Raw genomic sequence first — 13750 nt, forward strand, 5'->3', positions numbered from 1 at the left:
CGCGAGGTAGGATCGCTTCACCCTTCAGCTATTTTGATTACCTACAAGCACGAGTATTTCCTTCACTATCCCCAGTGGAGTCGCCACTGTGAGGGGGTCGAAAAGCACGAGGCTAATGCGTGACCTCGTCCCTCGTGGGTGTGACATTTCTTTTTGTCAAATCAAGTGTAATTGAATTTCCTGTGAGTTTACACCCAATTGACTAGTAATATAGGAGTCCCCATTCAGTTTTTAACGACAATGAGAAAAACTGACAAAACCCGGTTATCGTGACATAAAGGGAGAGCAATTATGTTTGACCACCACGGCCATAGGTTCCCTTGTGATCCCTGGTGTGGGGATCTCTCAACATACACCCGCAAGGTAGAGATTGAGGGTTTGGGAGACTGTAACTACCGAGAGGAGTATTCGCTCGTCGATAACTCCAGAGGCAGGATATCCTTACTAGCTCATCATAAATAATTGAAGGGACATGCGTTAACTATTAAACTAATCTTAGTTGATTTTAACAATATGCAGCACATAATACTAGATCGATCGCGATTATCTGATTTAGATTGTTTTAAGGGACCTAGCATGATAATCCAATTTCCCAAAATATTATCTTTATTAGGCGTGATAGAACAATCAGATTTGATTAGTTTAACAGTTCATAAAAGGGCGAGGAAAGCAATTAGATCATGGAAAAGGGACACGTTACGACGCACCCTTGAGAGGTGCGTCACGGTTCTCAGAAAACTAACCACTTTGACTTTGCTATTTCTCCTTTTATTTAACGAATCTCAAGTTACGGGACATGATAAGTTCTGTTCGATTTTTGGATCGATTGCGACAGAACGCGTGATCAATTTCGCAGCGTGAGGCTTAGGCTTAGGGGTTGGAGTCAATACTCAGAATAATAATTGTGTGTTGTGTCACGTCGAACTTGGGGCTATATTTATAGAAAAGAGTTCGTGGAAAGATAGAATTGTAGAACTCTAATCCACGAGGAATTAGGAAAGAACACGTCCCAGGTAATTTCAGCGCCCAGGGCTGGGCGCCGAAGATTTCGGCGCCCAGTGCTAGGCGTTGAAAATAGGGTCTGGGCCGTTTCTTTGTCAGATTCGGACTCTTAGAATCCGGAGTGTATGAGACTTAATCGAGTCTTTTAGTGCGTATTAATTTTATGATGGAATGCACCTGGGCCCGTTACGAACTCTAGGCTCGTTAGGATTTTAATTAATACGTAACTCTTATTTTCGAATCGTATTAGGAATAGGATTCTCTCGCAACTTCTATCTCATTTAGGATTTATGTTGGAGTGCAACACCTAATTCTGACAGGTTTCTATTTTTTATGACTTGCCACTTTTAACAACTACCCATTACGGCAGTTACTATTTTTAGCAGGTTTCCATAAATAGCAGGTTTCTATAAATAGCAGGTTTTGGGTGAAATGAAAAGGGTGATTTAGATTCGTTATTTTATAGGAGATGCGTTGTCAAGTGGAGATTTATGTTCTCATCATCGAACCTTCCCTTTCTGGAATGGGGACAAAAGTAGGTGTCTACAGCAGTTACTATTTTTAGCAAGTTTCCATAAATAGCAGGTTTCTATAAATAGCAGGTTTCGGGTGAAATGAAAAGGGTGATTGAGATTCGTTATTTTATAGGAGATGCGTTGTCAAGTGGAGATTTATGTTCTCATCATCGAACCTTCCCTTCGGGAATGGGGACAAAAGTAGGTGTCTACAGTTAGCCCCCACTTTGACTGAGTCTTGGAGTAAGACGATGGTCAAAGTATTAGACGTAGTGCGTCACACAAGTCGTGGTGACCTGTTTTTGCGAGGGTCTCACGAGCCCCCGAGTGATAACATTTGACTTAAGGGTCATCACTTGAAGTGTCGACATATTCCTCACGTGTCATTGGGATTTGTCAACGGATAGTATAGAAACTCCCTCACTTTGTCATTGGAAGTATCTAAAGAGGCGTAGAAACTCCCTCACTTTGTTATTGGGAGTATCTAAAGAGGCGTAGAAACTCCCTCACTTTGTCATTGGGAGTGGCTACAGATGTTTTCGAAATCAAAGCTATAAAGTGTAATTGGGCTTGGCCAAGCCCAATCACGAGGTAAAAATGTTTTTAAAGATTCTCATTTTCAGGGTTAGCTAAACGAGAAAACCCCCTTGTTTTTATGGGACGTAAAACGAAGGAAAATCCAGCACATCGTTCTTTTTTTGGAAAAACGGAAAACCAATCCTTTAATTTTTGGAAAAAAAGGAAAACTACTCACATCGTTCTTTTTTGGAAAAAACGGAAAACCAGAAAAAGTTATCGCTGCAGCGACTAAGGACCTGCGCGGTTAATGACGCAGACCCCGCCGGCTAAAGATGGCGAGCCTGTCCGCTAAGGGTGGACACCCCGTCCGATAGAAGTGGACGAATCAATTTTGAAATTTGTTTGTGCTTTTTGAAAATAAGGGCCTACGTGGTTTGAGCCGTAGACCCCGCCAGCTGAAGATGGCGAGCCTATTTCATTTTGTTTTTTTTTTTAAGATTCTTTTTTCGAAAACTGAGGACCTGCGCGGCTAGTGACGCAGACCCCGCCCGCTGAGGGTGGGCGAGCCTTGTCCGCTAAGGGGGGACGTCCCTGAATTCGTTTTTTTTCGATTTGGAATTCGCGTGGTTCGTGACGCGATCTTGCCAACTGAAGATGGGCAAGTTCCTATTTTTTCCATCGTAATTTCTTTTGAGAATTTCTTTTGTTCATTCTTGCAAGGGCCAATTCTTTCGAGGGATGCTCGGACTTAGTTGTAACCTGAATGTGGGTTGACAACGGGTTTAGACGAACCTTTGTCTTGTGACCGCCTTCTTTTGTGGTTTTGAGCTAGTCTTTACGGCTCGATTTTTGCCACTACTTGGTCTTTGATCAAAGGACCATGTACAAGTGTCAACGGCGACCTTTCTCTGAGGCCGAATCCCGTTCTTTTGAGATTATCCAAACATGGGACTGCGTGTAGCGTAGTCCGGGAATATGATTTTGACTCCGCACACTCTTTGTTGGAGTATATATATATATATATATATATATATATATATATATATATATATATATATATATATATATATATATATATATATATATATATATATATATATATATATATATATATATATATATATATATATATATATATATATATATATATATATATATATATATTTATATATATATATATATATATATATATATATATATATATATATATATATTTTCGCGAGCCCCCAAGCACTTGGGCTTGTCGGTCATTATTTGCCAAGAGAGGTACGTTTTTTATAACGTCTTTTAATCATGTTTGGGGTCGCGCTCGTATGTGCGAGCGGCCTTTATAGTGGTGTGCTATTTTGGCGAAGTCGTGGAGTGCGACTTCAGTTTTCGGGCGAAAAAATTTATTTCCAAGAACATCCGGTTTAGCTTGGCCCGGATTAAACTTTTGATAAACGAACATTTTCATTTTGAGAAACCAACGACTTAACAATATTTTTTGGTGTTTCGAAGAATGACCTTGATATTTATTTTGCTCATATTTGCTTTGAAAAGTGTACACATATATTCCTTGAGACGAGTCTAAGTTTCGACCAAGTTTTAACATTCATTTTTGCTATTTGGGTGCTAAAGGTGCTTTTGGGCTTGATCTTGATTGCAATAGGGCCTCGTGTCTAGCAACACGGTTTTAAGTCCTTTCCTGTTCCGCGTTTTGTGAAATCTGGGCCTTGGGCTGCATTTTCAGCGCCCCAGGCTAGGCGTTAATTATTTCGGCGCCCAGCCGTGGGCGCTGAAAGTCTTTCCCTGGCGATTTTTGGTTTTCGGATTTCTTAATGCGTTTCCGAATGGGATCAGGATGTCACTTGATGTCTTCAGCTATATATAGGGGCTAGATACGTCCCTATTTTCCATCACTCTTAATTTTCTTCTCTTGTAGTCGCTTAGCCTTAATTCCTCCTTGCTTTTGTCATGTCAATTCCTCCCTTCTCACTCCAACGAGCTGTTAGGCGTTGGCTACGAGCCCTTACTCCTACAGAAAAGGTTTTGTTGAAAGAATACCACTTAGAGGCGCTTTTAGGCTTACAACAAATTAATATTGATTATAATTTTCTGCATGCAGCCCTAAGCTTTTGGGATTCCGATCATCATGTTTTTGTCTTTCGGGGCAACGAAATATGTCCTTTGCCAGATGAATTTGCCGCGATCCTTGGTTATCCTACTAATGCTACTCCTGCCACCCCTGGCACCATTGAAGAGGGTAAAACAACTATAGGGGCTTTCCTAGGACTATATGCTAACACGCTTGCTGAGATTGTTGTAGGTGATGAGGTTAATTTGGCAAATCTTGTAAAACATCACTTTAGGCCTAGTAAAAATATGACCGAACAGAAATTGAACATTCGAGCCCTTGTATTTTGCTTGTTGAATCATTATTTGCTGTCGAATAACAATGGTGAGTTCGGTGACATAAGGTTGATCCCCTTGATTAGCCAGATGGAAAGTTGCTATTCTATTATACCGTTGGTTGTTGCCGAGACTTTACTGAGTGCGGATGAGCTGAAGAAGGATACCAAATCTGAATATCTTAAGGGGAGCCCCTATTGCTGCAGGTAATTGATATTTTCCTTGCGCATGTGTATGTTTTTTTTTTGCATACTTTTTTAATCGTCCTGCCTGGAACTGAGTATCAGCGCCCAGGGCTGGGCGTTAAAATTTTCGGCGCCTGGTCCTGGCGTTGAAACTACGCCCCAGGTTTCGTTTGTTTATTTATTATTTTTTGATTTGATCGTACCCGTTTTTTGCAGATTTGGCTCATGGAACGACTTAGGCTCTTAGAAACTCCTGTCGATCCTAAACTTTATCGCCCTATAGCCTTGGGTAACCGGAAGTATTTGCACCGAGGCCAGGACGAGGCCGAGTGGGCCTCCTTTTTTACTCATGGTATCTGCTCTATTAAATGGGTGGTACCGTGGTGGGGTTTGACTACTATGATGGGGGATTCTGATGTATCGGTTTATGTTTCTTTGTTGGGGCTATCCCGGCCCATTTATATCTTTCCTTACCGAGTCATGCGTCAATACGGCTTAAGGCAGACTATCCCCTTTTCTGATACGGTACCACCTAAAGTAGCGGCCTTTTCACAAGCACGGGTTCAAGCGTGGGCTAAGTATTATGATGGTCTCCCGCGTTGGGCCGTAGCTACAAATGGCTTTGTGGGTCTTTCTGAAAACTACAAGTTGTGGATGAGCTCCGGTGATAAAGCTGTGAGGACCGAGGCTCGAAATGGGGAGCCGGCTGAGCTTTTGATACCTCGTATTCGGGTTAGATATGAGGGCCGTGATTCTGCCAATCCTCGCACCCATGGTATTAAGACTGTGAAAGCTCGTCCTGATCGAAGCGAAAGGAAGTTCCTCCCCGTTCCAGTTCTAGGCCTAAGAAGCTGCCTAACATGAAGGGGCCTGCCGTTGCTAAAAGAAATGCAAGATCTCGCGGAGATCGTCGCCGGAACAATGTATGGGTTAGGAAGGATCAACCGCCAGTAGAAACAGTGACTAATTCAGTTGATGTTGATAATCCCTCCCCCACCATTGTCTGTGGCCTTGAGGCTGAGCGGGCTGTAACTGAGAATGTTTCTGAAGCCTTGGCATCTTTGGAAGTTAGTGTCCAGGAGCCGGTTCTTATGGAGATTGATATGGGGGCAGCGCAGAAGACTGTGGGGGTGGATCCTGCGAACATTGCCCTCTACAAGACTTTATTTGATGATCCGGAAGAACTAGAGTAGTGTAGTTCCTGCTAGGATGTAGGTGCCCTTTGTTTATTCCAGTTGTGTTTGTTTTTCCTTCCTTAGCACTTTTGTTTTCCTTCTTATCATTTTTTTAATAAAGGCGTATTTTATTTTTATTTTCATTTTTTGCTTCTCCTCTTTTCTTTTTATATTTTATATATGTCTAACACGTTTTGCACAATGTATATACTACCTCCGTTCCTAAAAGTTCTTTACGCTTTCCGTTTTAGTCCGTTCCTGAAAGTTCTTTACACTCCTACTTTATTCCATTTTTACTCTTATTTGGCCCACCATAATTTACCCACTCACAATACTTTAATATTAGTTTCCACCCACTCACATTGTTGGACAATTTATAGCCACTCATTTTCCATTTGTTACCCCACCATCACATGTTCACCAAAATTCCTTAATTACTGTGCAAATAGTAACCGTAAAGATCATTTAGGAACGGAGGTAGTATGTTTTTTTTACTTGATTGGACCGAATCCATAAATAGGATTGCCGACGTATCTTTGTTAGAACCAGGTCGCGCGTAGTTCTAGCTAGAATAAATTCTAGGATGCCGGATTTTAATAGATATGCCCTGAGGTGGAAACATATTATTTAATCGGTCAAATGAGTGAAGTATCATCATTATTTTCGTCTGCTGTTTTTTTTTGCCGTAAGCCGCGTATAAAGATGAAATTCCATTGTTTTTTTTGTACGGCTATTTTTTTTTTGGTACGCATATCTGGATACGTGATGTACCCCCCAAGTGTTCGTTATTTTTTCCGTTATGTGCGGATAAAATGATGAGCACTTCTGAAAATAAGTTAGGCAAGCAGAGAGTTTCAACGCCCAGGCTGGGGCGTCAAAGATTTCGGCGCCCAGCCCTGGGCGCTGAAAAAGATTTCTGGGCGGTCGTTTTGACGCTTTGCTTCACATGTTCTTGCATTTATTTCTTTTTTCTTCGTTTTGTGCTTTGATTTTTACTTGTATTAAAATCAATTTTGAGGCTATTTCGGAGGCTTTTTTTGACTGTTAGCGTGAGACGCATTTTTGTGCGGATTAATTTTTTCTATTCGTGACTCGAAACGGCTTTGAAAATGGAGTTAGGGTGCGGAAGATATGAAGGTCTTTGCGTAGGCTTTTTGGGCGGGTTGAGGTGCGTGTTGTTAACGAAGGGTATGGTGGGGTTACGTTTTATTAATTTTCTTTTTAAGCAACATTTGCATTTGTTTTGGATTTGATTTCCTTTGATTTCTTTGGGTTGCATGGGTTGACTTTTATGATTGCACGGGTTGACCTTTATGTCTTGGAAATATGAAGGGGATGGTACGGTTTATTTTGTGGATTTCGAGAATTGGTTTTGATGTCACGATTCAAGACCGAGTGGGCCTTGCTATTGGGCCTAGAGTGGGCCGCCTCTTTGCAAGTACGTTTGGTGCTCATTTAGTGTTAGAATAAAAGTTTTTAGGAGAAATATTACGCCTTTATTAATTTGGAAGTAAGGAAACACACTGAAATAAAATAAACCTATATTCTAAGGGGTCTTAGGACCATCTAAAGCCTTTATTTTTTTTCTACCGATCTAAAGAACTACTAGGCATTTTTTTACTAAGGTTCTCTATATGGCTCAAGCCTTGGGTTTAGTCTCGTAAAACTTTGGTCCTTCACCAGTACTCATCTTGAATTCTATTCCTTTTGCGGTGACCCACTGAAATGTCTTCACCCATCCATTCTCGATCTCTTCTAGTGTTGATGTAGGAGAGATTAACCGGGTTGGATCGAAACCTTCATCTTGTAAAGCTAGGGTAGTCATCACAGTTTCGTCCTCCATAAGCCTCGATTCGTTAAACAATGTCCATAGAGCCTGGTTGTCCAATATTTCAGCTATTTTGGTCTTGGTGAGGTGGGGTACCTCATCCAAGGTGTGGCAGTCATGGAAAATTTCAAATCCGGGTTTTAGCAAGCCATCCTGAACGAAGGGTTCAGGGAAATCACAGCATGGGTGTTCTTCTCCTTCCCGAACGAACATCCCGTTAAGGGTTCTTTGATACGGGGGAAGGAGGGTGGTTTGTTTGGCCTTGTTAAGGCGTAGCCCAGACAGGCGGTCAGCAATATCTTCCTCCGTTGGTTCATAGCCTAAGCCAAAGGGAGTAGATTTGTTGGGTAAAGGATGGAATATGCATTCCTTGTTCCTTATGCCCAATGGGGTTCCTGGGAAATAACCTTGAGCTAACAGCATTCTAGGGACGACTCGGGATGCGCGCGGGTCTAGGAATGCTGGATCATAGTCTTCGATGAACTGGATTGCTTCATCCATTTGAAACCCATAAAGGTCGTCTGCAGTTTCGGCCGTTCCAACCATAGTACAACTGATGTCGAGAGGAGGGGCGCGGATTTCCAGTATTACCCCGTTATGGTTAAGTTTAACCATTTGGTGCAAGGTAGAAGCCACACCTCCTAAGTCATGGAGCCAAGGTCGCCCCAAGAGGAGGTTGAAAGTGGGCTTGATGTCGATTATTTGAAACTCCGTGGTGCGTGCCACAGGCCCGGTTTGTATGGTAAGGTTGATTTTTCCCAACACAGGCCTTCGAGAGTTATCATAGGCTCGTACCCCTTGCGTGGAGGTTTGGAAGTCATCGTTTCCTACCCCCAAGCAATGGGCGGTTCGCAATGGGCAAACGTTAACCGCCGAACCGTTATCTACGAGCGCTAGGGGGATGTTTTGTCCTTTGCATCCAACCACTAGATAGAGGGCTTTATTGTGAGCACCCCCCTCTTTGGGCAAGTCTTTGTCAGTGAAAACTATGGCCTTTTCTCCAGCATCTCTCGTGACGTGGTTAACCAATGAGTCAGGTGTGATATCTGTAGGCACCGAGATGAGGTCAAGTGAGCGAATAAGCTTTTCGCGATGTTCCTTTGAAGTACACATGAGATCCCAGATGGTAATCTCGGCCTTGGTTCTTTTTAGTTGCTTCAAGAGAGGATTTTCAATGACTTCCGCGACGGTGGTGTGCCGTCCATTCTCAGGAGTTTGTCTGACTGGGATATCGTCCATAGGAGGTGGGCGAATATCCGGTTGATATATCCTTCCGGATCGGGTGACATTGTCGACTTCGGGTTCCTGAGGGGTGGTGTCAATGAGAGCATACCCGGGCCAAGTTTCAGTAAAGAGGTCCTGGCCCGATACTTGAGATAGGTAGATATCTTCAGCATCATCATCCCACACACCGCATACTTCTCTCTCGATTCGATCCATAGGGACCACGGCGAGTGGTGCACCTTGAGGTGTAATGTACACCGTAGGGCCGAAGTTCTCATTTTCTGGTTGGTCGAGAGAGATGTGACAAGAGCCGAGTGGGCTCTTGTTGTTGTTGGGTTTGCCAACGTTAGGGAGAGGTATCACTTCATCCTTTATCATGTCCTGGATCGTATTTTTTAGATTCCAACAGTTTTCAGTGTCATGCCCATTTCCTTGATGGAATTTGCAGTAAGTACCTTCGACCCAATATTTGCTCTTGACAGGAGGGTCACGGGTGGGGCCTATAGGCCTCAACTTTCCTTGATTGGTTAGTCTTTCAAAGGCTTGTACCAAAGTCGACCCGAGTGGGGCAAACTTTTGGTCTCGGACCCATCTTCCAGGGCTTCTTCGGGCAGGAGTCTCCTCTACGGCATGGACTTCTTGGGCTTGGGATGTGTTGCCCCTATTGTAGGTGTTGCTTTTGTATGCGGGTTTACTTTGCATTATTTTTGCGAGGTCATCCTCGATCTTTATTCCCACATCATAAACTCTTTTGAAAGTGTCAAGTCCCAGGTACCTAAGGTGTTGTCTGTAAGCCGGGTCCAGGTTGTCAATGAATTTTTGGACCAATTCTGTTTCGGGAGGCCTATTGATTAGTTGGGCCGCTTGGTCCCTCCATCTAGCAAAGTAGGTTGTGAAACCTTCATTTTTCTTTTGGAAGAGAACTTCAAGCTCGCGCATGGTGACTTGAAAATCCATGTTCGACGAGTATTGCTTGATGAAGACATTGACAAAGTCTTCCCAAGTGGGGAAGAGCTTAGGGTCCTGGTGGTAGTACCATTTGAGCGGCACAGGTTCCAAGGACAAAGGAAAGGCAGGTAAATACATGGACTTGTCCACGCCTTTCAAGTTCATGGCATTCACAAAGCTCAATAGATGATCACGGGGATTGTACGTGGCTTTAAACTTTGGTAAGTCAGATGAACTAAAATTTTCTGGTAGTTTGCCAGGAAAAGGTTCAGGATCGAGGGAGAAGTACTTGCTCCCCATGGTTTGTTGTAGGACCATTTTTTCAATCCTCTTCTCGTTATCGAGGTCATTTTTGGCTTGTGCAGCCGCTAAGGCTTCGTTTTCCATTTTCAGTTGGCCCATGAGTTGGGTCATTTGGACCATCTGGTCTCGCAATTCTTCGATGGACATGTTTGAGGGTGCGAATCGAGGTTGGGGAAGCGGAGATCCTTGAAATGAGGGGTGACGGACGGAGCTTGGAGTCACTAAACCTGGTGTTGGCGATGTATCTTCGAGACGCACTAACCTTTGATTTTCCGATCGGCACCAAGTGGCAGGACCAGTCCTATGCATAAGATAAGCTAAAGTTTAGGCTCCAAAGTTTCAAGCATTACTTAGTCTAGACTTTGACTATCTCTATTGGTTTTTTCGCTCTTTCTTTTGTTGGTACACTTTTTGGTTCTTTCTTTTGATCATTCTTTGGATTTTCGAAACACTTGCCCATTGTGACATTCATAGTTATTGGCATGTTCGGTTTTGGTGCCGAGCATTGTCGTCGTAGGAGGCCTAACAACGACACAAAGAGTTATTTATTTATATATTTTTTTTAGTCGCTTTAAGAATCGAGTGCTTTTCATACGCCCTTGCAGCAAATTTTACGAATGGTTTTTTTTTGCTACATATTTTTTGCGCGGGCACCGAGGCTGTTGCGCCTGACCAAAAGGCTAGGCAGCAACTTCAGCGCCCAGCGTAGGGCGTGAGAAATTTTGGCGCCCAGCCAGGGGCGTTGAAAATGCGTCCCTGGCTGGTTCTCGTTTTCAGTTTTCGTCTACTTTTGTTTTTGCGACTTTAATTTTGCGTGCTTGCCTTATAACGTCCTTTACGCGTTGTGCAGCGTTTGTGGGATTCGTTACAGGCCATCCCGAGCTTCGCTTATTTTTGTGGCGATCGTTCGGGTTTGCGGAACACGTATTTTGGTATAACTCTTTGGCCAATTGGTTTATGAATGTTTGGGCAATTTTTTAAGGTCGTTGGTTTTCTAGGATTGTTTGTCACACACAATCATATATTTCGCTACACATAACTAACATTACATCATGAGGCAATAATAACATGTCATGTAATTTTATGATAGGCTTCTATGGGTAGTATTTGCGCCTGGCTTGGTACCGCTTCTATCGGAGATCCAACACATGCCCCGGTCGAGGTAGTGCCTTCAACAGACGAATTTCGCCCAAGAGGCCAATCACGATGTGTAACACCCCGACAATTCTCTCTTTTCTAAAATAACCTTTTAATATAAACGTAGAGAATTATCAAGGCATTATCGCCCGTGTGAAAACGTAACGGCTTATTCAGAATTTTGCAGCGGACAACATAAAACTAACTTTAGGTTTATAAATAATCGATTACAGGTTTAGTCCCAAAAATCAACCAACGAAAATAAGGAAATATAAATAGTATGACAAGTTTAAAGTCCAGTTAAGCAAACCCAAGTCAACTTAGCAAATCAAAACTAAATACAAGCTCTCTATTCCCGATCCCAATGATGCAACATCTTCAAACCTGCAGATGGACAATGCTTATTGATCCTTAGAGACTGCTCACCAAAGATTGGGTCATCACAGGATCAATAAGGCATAGCCATGATCAACATGCACAAGCAAAAGCACGTAATCAGCAAAGCTGAGTACTACATACTAAATCAATAATAATCCTAACATGATTCTATTAAACGAACAACCCTAACATGATACTAATGAACACAAACAAGGGCAGACAAAACATGATAGTTTGACGACCATACTTGACCAGACTAGACTAGGCTAGACTTTTAGCAATAATATTATTTTAGTTGAAATAGACAATGGACCGAGTTGACCATCCAGAAGTCTTCACTAAGGAAGACGAGGTACGGGCGCGACTCCGTAACCTCAGTGACCTGCGATATCGAGGAACGTTTAAATAAAAATAGGACACGGTGATCAATCCGGTCCCAGAAAAGGCCATGGGCTACCACCATGAACCCCAACTCCTGTTTGTCCGTCACTTCAGACGTGCACAGTCTAAAGCTATTGCTATTCAGTTTCACTTTACATGATTTACAAATTGAGATTCCGTTATGACTCAACCATTACATAAGACAGACAATTCACATTTGTTCACAACTGTTTTTATCTTGGAATTAAGTAAGTGATCATAAAAGCATCAATCAAGACTCATTCCAACTTAACCAACCTTTCCTTTAACCATGAGCAACCCTGTATATGGGCATAGAGTTTCAACTTACTAAACAAGGTCCTCCGCCCTTATAAAGTAGTGAATAGATAGAAAGGGAACAACAACCAATTGATCCAACCCAATCATATAGAATAATCTAGTGTTCCCAACCAACATGTTTGTATCAAACATCCATACTAACATGTTACAGTTCTTATAGTGCAAAATAAGTTCAATAAGTTTGTCCAACAGTATTAAACATGCACATTCCATATAACCAAGTTTGTCTATAATATCAACATCACCAAGTTCAACAATAATATCAACATGATTTCAACAATTAGCACACATTCCAAGCACGCAGGTATGTACGTACCTTGTATAAACAACTAGTAGGCCACTTTAACACTTTCAAAAGTCGCCTACAAAGAATGCTCCGCCTAAAAACAACCAATAAAATTCCCCAATCAATTTCTAACAATTTACAGCAACACTAACGTACTCTAAACACATCCCAAACGTATTTAGAACATTCTCCAATATCGAAACTTAACTAATTAATTTCCTAGCATCATAATTATCGGATTAGTGATTGAAATTCGTTGAAAACTCTTTGCAAACATCGTACTTTAAATTTTCAGCAATATAACTAATTTCAAACTACTCCAAAACATAATTAACATGTTTGAAATTATAAAAATAATAACTTTAATAACTTATAATCATCCTACCATGGTTTCAAAACTACAAAAACCTTAAAATTCATGCTTTAAATAATTAAAATTCTTATTTCAACTCAATCATATAATCTGAAATTTAATTTATTAATTAAGCAAAATATATAACCTGAAATTCATAATCATTAAATCATAAATTTAATTCAATCAAAACATAAATTAAAATAATAAAATATAATTGAAACAATTTGATTAACTTAGGGTTTAAGAAATTAACCAATTAAAGCTTCAAGGGGATGCTGGCCGGCGGCAAGGGAGGCGCGGCAGCGGCGGCTGGGCGCAGAGTGAAGGTGGTTGCGTCTGGTGGTCGAACGAGAGACGCCGTTGGAGGCGGTGACTGTGGAGGTCGCACTCGGTGGTTGCGTGATTGATCAAGAAGCACAGAAGAGAGGAGGAGAAAGGAGGGACAGCCTGACCGGGAGACTGCGGCGGCTAGTGCAACGACGCGACTGGTGGTGTGCGTTGGTTGTGCGGGTCGATGGTGGCAGCGGCTCGGTGGTGGCTGCTGAGTAAACATAACAGTCACATAAGGATCGAGAGGAGGAAAACGAAAGGGAAAAGGGAAAACGAAGGAGAAGGGGAGGAAGAAGAAGTACCGACCGTCGGATTGAGGAGGAGCAGCGTCGTGGTTGACGGCGGTGGTTGGTGCGGCGGTGCAATGAGAGTCCACGTGAAGTTGAAGTAGGGTTTGAAATTTTGTTTTACTTTTCTGGTTCACGTGAAGTAAAAGGGGAAGAGAGAAAGGAGG

At 42.2% G+C, this 13750-nt stretch overlaps 1 long non-coding RNA gene across 1 annotated transcript; it reads right to left on the reverse strand.

Moving 5' to 3' along the window:
* Positions 1-11429: 11429 nt before the first annotated feature.
* On the reverse strand, positions 11430-13361 carry LOC130470709 (uncharacterized). Its single transcript, XR_008931432.1, has 3 exons — positions 13220-13361; positions 12642-12705; positions 11430-11645 (listed from the first exon to the last, which is right to left on the reverse strand). It is a non-coding gene; the product is annotated as an uncharacterized lncRNA (long non-coding RNA).
* Between the last annotated feature and the right edge of the window lie 389 nt (positions 13362-13750).

This window comes from Spinacia oleracea, chromosome 3 (genome assembly GCF_020520425.1).
Source record: "Spinacia oleracea cultivar Varoflay chromosome 3, BTI_SOV_V1, whole genome shotgun sequence".
NCBI classification, from domain to species: Eukaryota; Viridiplantae; Streptophyta; class Magnoliopsida; order Caryophyllales; family Amaranthaceae; genus Spinacia; species Spinacia oleracea.